Below are 10,820 nucleotides of genomic sequence, written 5' to 3'. Positions count from 1 at the left end.
TGGAGGTGTTTTTTTTTTATAAGAAGGATTTTAGTTTTTGCTGGGGGACTAAATGCAAAATAGGTCGAGCAGACTTGCTTTCTCGCAGTACCATTTGACGGTACATGTATTTTCAAAGGAAGTATATCGGGAACGTTGCCCCAACCACAACTGAAGTATCTGAATATTCAGACATTCAAAAATCTCTAGCTCTAGAAATTGAATTCGATGCACAAAAAAAAGGCTTCCTCCCAGTCCTCGCAGAATGGCAGAATGAAAGTATGACGCCTAAATTTTGCAAACAACCAAAAAATCTCGAGATCAGAAACCGTTCGGAGAAATAGATTTCAACTTTTTTTTCCTGAGCGTTCGGAGAAATAGTCACTTCGTAAAAATAATTCTTTATTCTATCATCTTGTTGATGTCTCAAACTTATTGAGGAAGCGCACTCATGACATAAACATTTCACAACACTTAGAAACGCACTTTAAGAAAAAAGGAACCTAACTTTGTTATTCACATGGAACAGATTGTTCAATTTTGTTATTTTAATTGTTTTATATTTTTGGGGGTAAATCTTCAATCTAAAATGACAGGCAACAATAATTATGCACACTATGAAACAATAATATGCTAATTAATGTTTCTTGTCTGTGCATGATGTTCGCAACATTGCTTTTGGTCTGCTGTCGATCGTTACGTCGTTAAAAAGTTAATGTAACAATGTCAAGCATTTTTGGCCGAGGGTTTGTATAGAAAATAAGATGTTTGTTGTCTTGTTGACTGCTAAGCAGGATATTGAAACGCCTGAGATTTACTGTACGTCGGTAGTTGATAAAACCACTCGTTGCTCCATTTCTGTATTTTGGTCCTATCCTGTTCAATGTTTCGGTTTTTAAGTTTTTTGTTATTCTGACTGTCTTTTTTCACACGCTTGACTTATCCATTGATTTGACACAATATTTGGAGTATCTTAGAATGGAGATTTCAAAACAATTATAATAAGGAGAACATGAGCATAATTCGGACATGGTTGTAGAGCGCATAGAGCATACCTGTGAAGAGTGGCTGTGGGATACATAAATGCAAGTTGAAGTAGTAGTAGTAGTAGTAGTAGTAGTAGTAGTAGTAGTAGTAGTAGTAGTAGTGTTTTTGTTGTTGTTGTTTTTGTTATTGACATTGTTAATATCCTTATTATTATTTGTATTATTTATTTTCCAAATTATTATTTTTATGATTATTACTATATTATTATTATTGTTGTTGTTGTTGTTATTTATTCTTACTATTACTGTTATTGTTATATTATTTAATAGAGACCCGGGAATTGGCTAGGCTGACGTGGATTTTGTCGCCTTGTACAAATGGCGACGCAGGGAGCGAGTAAGTAGGTAAGGTTGATGAACACCCGCCTCCTAAATGGTCTAAATTGCGTTGAATGGAGAATTAAAACGTTTACAATAAGATGCAGTCATTTGATTAGAGAAGCAAACAGCTTCTGTGATATGTTGACAGATTTGTTATTCAAAGACCCTATAGGTAAATTTTATCTGTAACCTTCTGAATCACTTGTGGGTGGCCGTTTTATTGGGACAACGTTAGGGCCCCGCACTGTCACGGCTGCAGTTTTTGTTTGTTTTGTTTTTTTTGTTGGGTGTTTAGTTGGGTTTTTTTATGATGTCGACATTATTTATTTGCCAATTATACTACCCAGCGGTTACATTACCCACGACAAAAATATTCCGTAGAATGTCCATAAAATCAAGTGTATAATACATCAAAGCCGTGCACTATTGCAGCTGCGTACTTTTTAACGCCATTGATACAATTTGATTGCCGATACCATCCAACGGTAACATAATATTCCCTTGGACAAAAATCGTTCCATGCAATGTCCAAAAAATCAAGTGTCACGGAAACTATTTTCCGGGTGATTCAATCGAGGTGTACTCTTGTTAGAATTTTTATTGAAATAAAAAGAAATCCGTTTTTCAAAGCTGCAACATGACGTTAACGTCTTGTATTGACATTGCTTTAGGAATTTTTTTCTGCTTCTCTCATTGATCCCAAAGAGTGCAAAGAGTGGGCCAATAATAACCATTACTCTGTTAAGTCGTAGGTTGTAATACGACGACAGAAGGAATGTGCGTTAGCAATAATGTTAATGTGAGGCGGCGTGGTGATACCAGGCGCTCGTCAAAATAATGAAATGGAAGGAACTGGAATTTTCTCGCCAGTGTGGCGATATCTATCGATTTTCTCAATTTTTTATTTACATTTTAAAAATTTATTTTATTTTTATTTATTCATTTATTATTTTTCATTTTTTATTTTATCTTTTTTAAATTTTATTTTAGTAATTTATTAATTTTTTTTTTTTTTTTTTTAATTTTTTTTTTGGGGGGGGGGGGCTCAGCATCTTTTATTTTCATTCAAGAACACATGTCTGTGAGGATTTTTACTGCAAAACGTTGATTAAAGGCACACACAAAAGTTTTTAGTTACCACGGGTTCTCAAGCTAAGGTAACAACCAAACTTTGGCGACCATTAAAATTTTCTCTTTAATTTAACCTCTAAAACAAGGCGACCTCCACCTCCTTCAATTGCGGATATATCGACTTCTATTCCAGATAAAAAGGTATTTTTTCACCGAAGGCAAGACAAAAGCACAAGCATTGTGATACGATAGCTTTACATGTCAAAAAAAATAAAAAATTAACGAGGGCCTGATTCCACCGCGTCGCGACACATATCATTTCTCTCACAGTGATCGCACTGTGCATGGTTGAGACAAGGTTAGAGTGGTGTACTACTCAAAGGGGTGGCAAAGGCATTTTCTTAGAAAACTTCACATTCAAAGTCGACGAAAGTGGCCCAAAGCTAGTAAAACGAAAGAAGGAATTAGACTCTAAATTGGCGCGGATAATAATATGACCTTATGCAGTTGCGAGTGCCGTAAAACCTCTCCGAAATTTTAAAAATAATAAAAAGGCCGTAAATCTTTGGGTGCCATTGACACTGGCAATCGGTCATCAAATCGACATCATCAAAAGGTACGCGGCTCTGACAGCTTTCCGTTTTGAAAAAAAAAAAAATAATGGCGAAATGGTATGGATTTAAAGCCCCTATCAACACTGTTAGTTTTTTTTTTCCCTCCAAGTTTAACACCCGTCTCCGAAAAGGACGGAATCAAATGGGAAATTCGTGTAAAGTGCCTTTCCTAAGAACACAAAGTCGTACCGAGCTTGGGCTTGAATCCCCAAACCAGCAATCTCACTATCAAGAGTCCAGTAGCCTGACAACTAGACTACCGACGACACTTTTCCATTTTGTTCACCTTAAATAAGTAAACACGTTCTTTCAAGGCAGGTTGTCAATATACATTAAATGATAATGTATCAATTAATATAGACTATCTAATGATGCATCTTTAAGATAATATACCTCTTATTTATTCATAAATGAATACAAAGTACGGTGAGTGGGTGGTTGGCTGGTGCTTTGGTGTGATTTGCTTCTTCTTTCCTGTCATCTATCGTCCTTATCTCTCCTTCTTTTTTGGGTATGTTACTCTCTTGTAACACCTCTAATCCTCGGCGCTTATATGACCTTTTTGTTTTGTTAGTGACGTAAAACTCTTACTAAAACTAACTAAAAGTACGGTGAAATTATTCATCGTTATTGTCTAAGTGACTGATTTATTAGTTAGTGTGTTGGTTTATCTGCCCGATTAAAAAAATTATGTTCTTGTTTTATTCATTTATCGATTTTTCAAAGTCTACTTTAACTAAGAATTTCAAGGGTTCGTCGACTAGGGTAAGAAACAGGACCTCAGATGCAAGCATCACAGTGGGTAAAACATTGATTAATCTCATCGTAAACGCCATGGGGTATGTTAATTGTCAACACCACCACCCTCCCCTCTCCAAACGCACACACATACACAAACACAGACACGCGCACACACACACACACACACACACACACACACAAACACACACACACACACACACATACACACACACACATACACACACACACATACACACATACACAGACGTTTGCAGCATCGCACTGAAAAAGTTTCATTCATTCATTCATTCATTCATTCATTCATTCATTCATTCATTCATTCTTTCATTCATTCATTCGTTCATTCATTCATTTCATTTATGTATAGATCTCTTCAAACTTTTATTGCGTAACGCCCTAAAACAAAATTGCTTGACTCATATAATATACATGTACGTGTATAATACTCGTATATCATATAACAATAATAAAATTGATTTCTACAGACTAAAGCCAATAGTATGATCCTGAAGTGACAGGGTACGGCTGAATTGTGTAACAAGTTACAACTTGTGGACATTAGAATACCAGCCTCTGTGGCCAAGTGGTAAGGCGTCGGTCTCGTAAACCGAAGATCCAGGGTTCGACCCCCTGCGGAGGCAAAATAAACCAATGGTCTGTCTTTTCTTTTTTGTATCTTCGGTGGAATGAACATACGATCGCTTTTAAGCACAAGGGGGCTATCCCGAAAAATTCTGTTTTGAGAAAATCAAAGGTAAGTTTTTGCCCCTTGTTCAGTTTCTATAAAAGACAAGGAGAGTTTTTCTCTATAACACAACAAATATGCACAGCATTGAAGCCAAACTTCTCGTATAGGTAGGGCAATGCCCACTTTTGGTGTAGGTCAAGATTTATGGACCCCACCCTCCCCAATCCGGGTTAGCCCACGTGTCTTTAAAAGAAACTTTAAATTCTCGCAATATTGATATTGTTGATTGTTCATTTTGGGGTCGAATTTGTTCCTGGGTGTTTTGAAACGTCTTTGTTTAATCTTTAGTTCTTCAATCGTATATTATTATGTTGTTTCACGTGTTTCATATCCAGCGCATGGTTGGTTTGGTTCTTTTTCTTTAATGCAGTTTACTGGTAGGTGTTTTTACGCCCACAGCGACACTATTTAAATTATTTAAGAGGTTTGCTTGGACACTGCCTGCCTAGAACAACCTGGGCTGACAGTGATACAATTTTTAATACAATGTTTCTCCCCACTCAGTAATTGAACTCAGACTCCAAATTTCTTTTTATAACATTTCTTTTTTTTTTTAGTAGGGGTTTTACGGCGCTCGCAACTGCATAAGGTCATATGAGCACCAGAAGATTAGAGGTGTTACAAGAGAGTAACAAACATAAAAAAGAAGAAGGGGAAATAAGGACGATAGATGCTTGATAGGAAAGAAGGAGCAAACCACACCAGAGCGCCCGCCAACCACCCACTAACATTTCTAATAGAATGGTGTAATCAATAATGACAATAGTGACAAATCGCTACCTCAGAATTACAAAGTTCTGTCTGACATTTTGGGCCATGTTGAGTAACTAAGACCATCAGATAAGAAATCAATCTATTTGCTCTATCAAAATCGTAAGGTTATCCAGAGTTGTTATAAAGATGTTCAAAGAATTGCAAGCGAAATGCGAGCGTAGCTTGACATTTTATAGTGAAACTAAAACATTTTGACGTCAGATTTCTCAGAACCAGGAATTGAGCAGATAGAACTTTGTAATTCTGAGGAAGGGAAATATTTCACTTTAATCTAACATTGTGCTCATTAAAATGTAAACAATGAGATTATTGTATACTTTTACCAATGCATTTCTGTATTAGCGTATGTAACTTTTTGAACGCAGATTGGAAGAGGTTTGTGAAACTATTCTTTTCAAGATGAATATATGTTAGTAGATGGAGAAATTCTTTTTTCCAAGAATTTCCAACAAAAAATGGTAAATTTGAGATTGGCCTAAAATGTGAAAGCTCATTTTTTGGTCATAAAAATTTTACCATTTCTTGGGTAGTGACACTGTGACACTTATACCCCCGCGTTTTGAAAACAAGAAGGTGCAGTACCTGACTGGGGCGAGTTATTTGCCATGGTAGTAAGTTATAACTTCAACTTAACACTGTCTCAATGCGTTATTATCATGGATGTTGTGATAAGATTGACATAACAGAAATAAACTATTCCTTTATCTATAATTTACTTTTTGAAATAGATGTATACTTTTTTTGTTTTCTATGGGGGTTTTTAATGACTGATTTCTTTGTTTATGCATATACTTCAAAATAATAAGTGATAATGACATTGATTAATAAGCTTCCCGTCTGATTTACTTGCTTTCCAATTCCTCTCAAGACCAACAGCCTCTGTGGCCAAGTGGTAAGGCGTCGGTCTCGTAAACCGAAGATCCAGGGTTCAACCCCCTGCGGAGGCATAATGAACCAATGAATTGTCATTTCTTTTTTGTACCAACAGAGCAACGAAAATTATTGATAATTCATCCTTGATTGTTCAATTTCGGGTCATTTTTTTGTCGTTTTTAAGGACAAGCAGGCTAACCTAGATTTTGGGGGTTTCCAGTGATCCTGACCTACACCAAAAGTGGGCATTGTCCTACCTATCTGAGAAGTTTGGTTGCATTGGTGTGTATATTCGTTTGGTTATAGAGAAAACTCTTCTTGTCTTTTAAAGAAACTGAACAAGGGTCCAAAAACTTTACCTTCGATTTTCTCACAATAACATTTTTCGGGATAGCCTCCTTGTGCTTAAAAGCAACCATTTGTTGTAATGTGTTTTGAACCGTCTTTGTTTGTTCTTTAAAATAATATAGTTCATAATATAGTTCATAAATAATAATAGCGTTTCAACTTTTTTATATCTAGAACATGATTGTTTGGGTTCTTTTTCTTCAATATAGTTTATTGGTAGGTGTTTTACGCCCAAAACGACAAAGTTTAATAGTTTTAGGAGGCGGGCTTCGACACTGCGTGCCAAGAACAACCGGAACACAGTAAGGATATAATGTCCTGTCAGAAAGACAGAAATACTCGATTAACATTCTCCCCACACGGTCATTGAAATCAGGCTCCAATTTTTTCGTTTCTAACATTTCTAATAGAATGGTGGGATCAATAGCGACAATAACTGTTGCGCTTTAATCTATAATTGTGCGTATTGAAATATAACTAATGAGATCAGATCATTGTATACTTTTATCAATGCTGTTTAAGTATTAGCGTATGTAACTTATTGTGCGCAGATTGGAAGCACTCTGGAAACCATTCTTTTCAAGATGATTATTTAGTAAATGATGAAATATTTTTTCAAGGATTTTAGAAAGAAATGGTAAATTTGAGATTGGCCTAAAGTGTGTAAGCTCGCTTTTTTGGTAATAAAAATGTCACCGTTTCTTGGGTAGTTACAATAATTCCACCGCGTTTTGAAAACAATAACTTTACACTATCTCGATCAATGCGTTATTAACACGGATGTTGTAATAGGTTTGACATAACAGAAATCATCTATTCATTTATAAATCTATAATAATATACATAGATGTAGATCTATGCTTTTTTCTCGGTCTTTTAAAGTGATTATTTTCTTTGTTTATTCATGTACTTCAGAATAATAAACGATAATGACATTGATTAATAAGCTTCCCGTCTGATTTCCTTGCTTTCCAATTCCTCTCAAGACCAACAGCCACTGTGGCCAAGTGGTAAGGCGTCGGTCTCGTAAACCGAAGATCCAGGGTTCAACCCCCTGCGGAGGCATAATAAACCAGTGATTTGTCTTTTCTTTTTTGCTCCGTCTGTACAATGAATATTATTTCATTCTTGATTGTTCAAATTGGGGTCATATTTTGTTGCAAGGTGTTTTGAAACGTCTTTGTTTCTTTTTAAAAATAATATAACTCTTCGATCATGTATAGCATAGCGTTTCACCTGTTTTATATCTAGTACATGGTTGGTTGGGTTCTTTTTCTTCTATATATATATATAATGAACCAATGATTTGTCATTTCTTTTTTGTACCAACAGAGCAACGAAAATTATTGATAATGCATCCTTGATTGTTCAATTTGGGGTCATTTTTGGTCGCTTTTAAGGACAAGCAGGCTAACCTAGATTTTGGAGATTTCCAGTGATCCTGACCTACACCAAAAGTGGGCATTGTCCTACCTATATGAGAAGTTTGGTTTCATTGGTGTGTATATTTGTTTGGTTATAGAGAAAACTCTCCTTGTCTTTTAAAGAAACTTTACCTTCGATTTTCTCACAATAGCATTTTCCATGATAGCCTCCTTGTGCTTAAAAGCAACCATTTGTTGTAATGTGTTTTGAAACGTCTTTGTTTGTTCTTTAAAATAATATAGTTCTTCAATCATGTATAGCGTTTCAACTTTTTTATATCTAGAACATGATTGATTGGGTTCTTTTTCTTCAATATAGTTTATTGGTAGGTGTTTTACGCCTACAACGACAAAGTTTAATAGTTTTAGGAGGCGGCTCGACACTGCGTGCCAAGAACAACCTGGACAGAGTAGGGATACAATGACCCGGCAAAAAGACAGACATACTCGATAAAAATTCTCCCCATTCGGTAATTGAAATCAGGCTCCAATTAATTTCTTATTTTGTAACATTTCTAATAGAATGGTGTGATCAATAGTGACAATAAATGTTGCGCTTTAATCTATAATTCTGCGTATTGATATAATAACTAATGAGATTTATGTATACTTTTATCAATGCTGTTTCCGTATTGGCGTATGTAACTTTTTGTATGCAGATTGGAAGCATTCTTTTCAAGATGGTTATTAAGTGGCCTGGATGATGAAATTCTTTTTCAAGGATTTTTAGAAAGAAATTGTAAATTTGAGATTCGCCTAAAGTTTTTAAGCTCCCTTGTTGATAAAGTTTGTTGTTTTTTTTTTGTTTTTTTTTTGGGTAGTTGCACTTCCACAGCAAGACGGTACAATACCTGAATGAAGATAGTTATAATTTTATAATGGCAGCTATGATTTTTACTTAATACTGTCTAAATGCATTATTAACGTGGTTATTGGAATTGGGAAAACATAACAGAATTCGTCTATTCATTTATTTATTAACTCATTCAATGGGGGGGGGGGGGGCGTCGAGACCATTGTTAGTTATTAATTTCTTTGTTTATTGATGTACTTCAAAATAATTTTTTTAATGATAATGAAACTGAATAATGAGCTGCTCGTCTGATTTCCTTGCTTTCCAATTCCTCTCAAGACCAACAGCCTCTGTGGCCAAGTGGTAAGGCGTCGGTCTCGTAAACCGAAGATCCAGGGTTCGACCCCCTGCGGAGGCATTATAGACTTTGTCTTTTTTATCTTTCGTGCAAGGAAGATTTTATTCCTGACTGTTCGTTTGGAGTCATCGGCACGTCGATCTATCTGTTCCTGCACGCGAGGAGTCCACTGAAAAAAACGGGCGTAGTCACAAACTGAAAATCGTGAGGGTATCAATTTTGAACACTTGTTGACTCGTAACTGTATTTCTGTTCAGCTGTTTGTTGATTACTGTTGTTAGATTTCCCATCCAACAAACATTAAAAAAAACTCTAATCAAAGACATATTACGAAGTTATGAGCTCTCTAGTTTTTGAAATTGGCACCCTCACAATTTCCTGTTTGTGCCTATGTCCGGTTTATCAATGGACTCCTCGAGTTTTGAAATGTCTTTGTTTACAAGAGCAATTATGACATTTTACTTGACTTACTGTTCGTGTTTGATTAAGATTGTAAGTTGGTTCTCCTTTTAGATTGACAATCTAACGATTTACAGACTGAAGTTGACTGCCCCCGTGGTCAAATTTGTAGGGCGTCGGTCTCGTTAAGCGAAGATCTGGGCTTCGAAGCCGTCTAGGGGCATCTGGCCTGCGGTTGCGTTGCCTTCTTTTTTCCCCTCAAATAATAATTGTTGATTTTAGGACGTGTGCCAATGGGTTTCTGTGATCTTGATGAAAAATAACACATTTGTACCTGGATACCTAGAGGTGTCAATTCTGCCTTAGAGGTTGACACGTAAATGACCCTCGATTGCTGATGGTCACGCTAGCAGCTGCTCCTGTGCCTGTTGTCATATTATCCAGCCCAGTCCATACTTTTTATGCTGTTGTCCATCCACCCTTAGAGCTTGTGCCCCTCATTCTGCCTTCGAATATTTCCTTCTTAATTGTCTAGTAAGACGGTCACTGCAGTGGAACCCACAGGGAGCACGAGGCAGGGGTAGGCCACGGGAAACATGGAGGAGATGCGTGGAAAGGGACATGACAGAAATGAAGCTCACTTGGAACGAGCTTGGAAGGATGGCTCAGGACAGAGATAAATGGAAGGAGCTTGTATGTGGTCTATACCCTGCCAGGGGTGAAAGGCATTGATGATGATGAATTGTCTAGTGGCGTTTCATGTGACCCAAATAATATGATACAATAATTATAGTAGTTTCTCGTTTGACTCTAAGCCCACCGTGCGTCAATTCAGCTAGGTTGTCACAACATCATCTAGTTGTTTAGTTATTTAAATTATTTTTTAGCAAACCTTAGCTAGTTCTTCTATCTAATTATTAGGCTGTAAGCTTATTGTTTGTAGTGTTCATTTCCTATAAGTTAGTGTTTAGTGTATGCAAATAATATTTCAAATAGGAATGCATTCAAAGGGAAGTTTGGGGCATTTAAAATTTTGATGATAAAAATTGGCAGTGAAGAAGCGTGGAACATAATCTCTTTTATTTTAAAAGTTAATAAAACTTAGTCATATTATTTTCTCTTTCGTATAAGTATTGTTTTCAATTATTATTCTTTAAAATAGTTTCTATAGTTCTGTTTTACTTGACTTATCAGAAGAGATTGAGAGTGCATGGTTATTTAAAAGGTCAGTGTACACTCCCTATACAGAAGTAGATCGCATTCGTCCTTATAGTGTTTTCTTACTAAAGCAGGTTTATTATTTTGTCTGT

At 36.1% G+C, this 10,820-nt stretch overlaps 4 non-coding genes across 4 annotated transcripts; all 4 read left to right on the top strand.

Moving 5' to 3' along the window:
- The first annotated feature begins 4,362 nt into the window (after positions 1–4,362).
- Positions 4,363–4,434, top strand: TRNAT-CGU. Its single transcript has one exon. It is a non-coding gene; the product is annotated as a tRNA-Thr (tRNA).
- A 1,756-nt stretch (positions 4,435–6,190) lies between these two features.
- TRNAT-CGU lies at positions 6,191–6,262 on the top strand. Its single transcript has one exon. It is a non-coding gene; the product is annotated as a tRNA-Thr (tRNA).
- A 1,267-nt stretch (positions 6,263–7,529) lies between these two features.
- On the top strand, positions 7,530–7,601 carry TRNAT-CGU. The gene has a single exon. It is a non-coding gene; the product is annotated as a tRNA-Thr (tRNA).
- Positions 7,602–9,099: 1,498 nt separating this feature from the next.
- On the top strand, positions 9,100–9,171 carry TRNAT-CGU. Its single transcript has one exon. It is a non-coding gene; the product is annotated as a tRNA-Thr (tRNA).
- Positions 9,172–10,820: the final 1,649 nt, after the last annotated feature.

Source organism: Aplysia californica, unplaced genomic scaffold (assembly GCF_000002075.1).
Source record: "Aplysia californica isolate F4 #8 unplaced genomic scaffold, AplCal3.0 scaffold01031, whole genome shotgun sequence".
Classification (NCBI taxonomy): domain Eukaryota; kingdom Metazoa; phylum Mollusca; class Gastropoda; order Aplysiida; family Aplysiidae; genus Aplysia; species Aplysia californica.
Note: the sequence above shows the minus strand (reverse complement) of the source record. Positions and strands in the feature narration are given on the sequence as shown.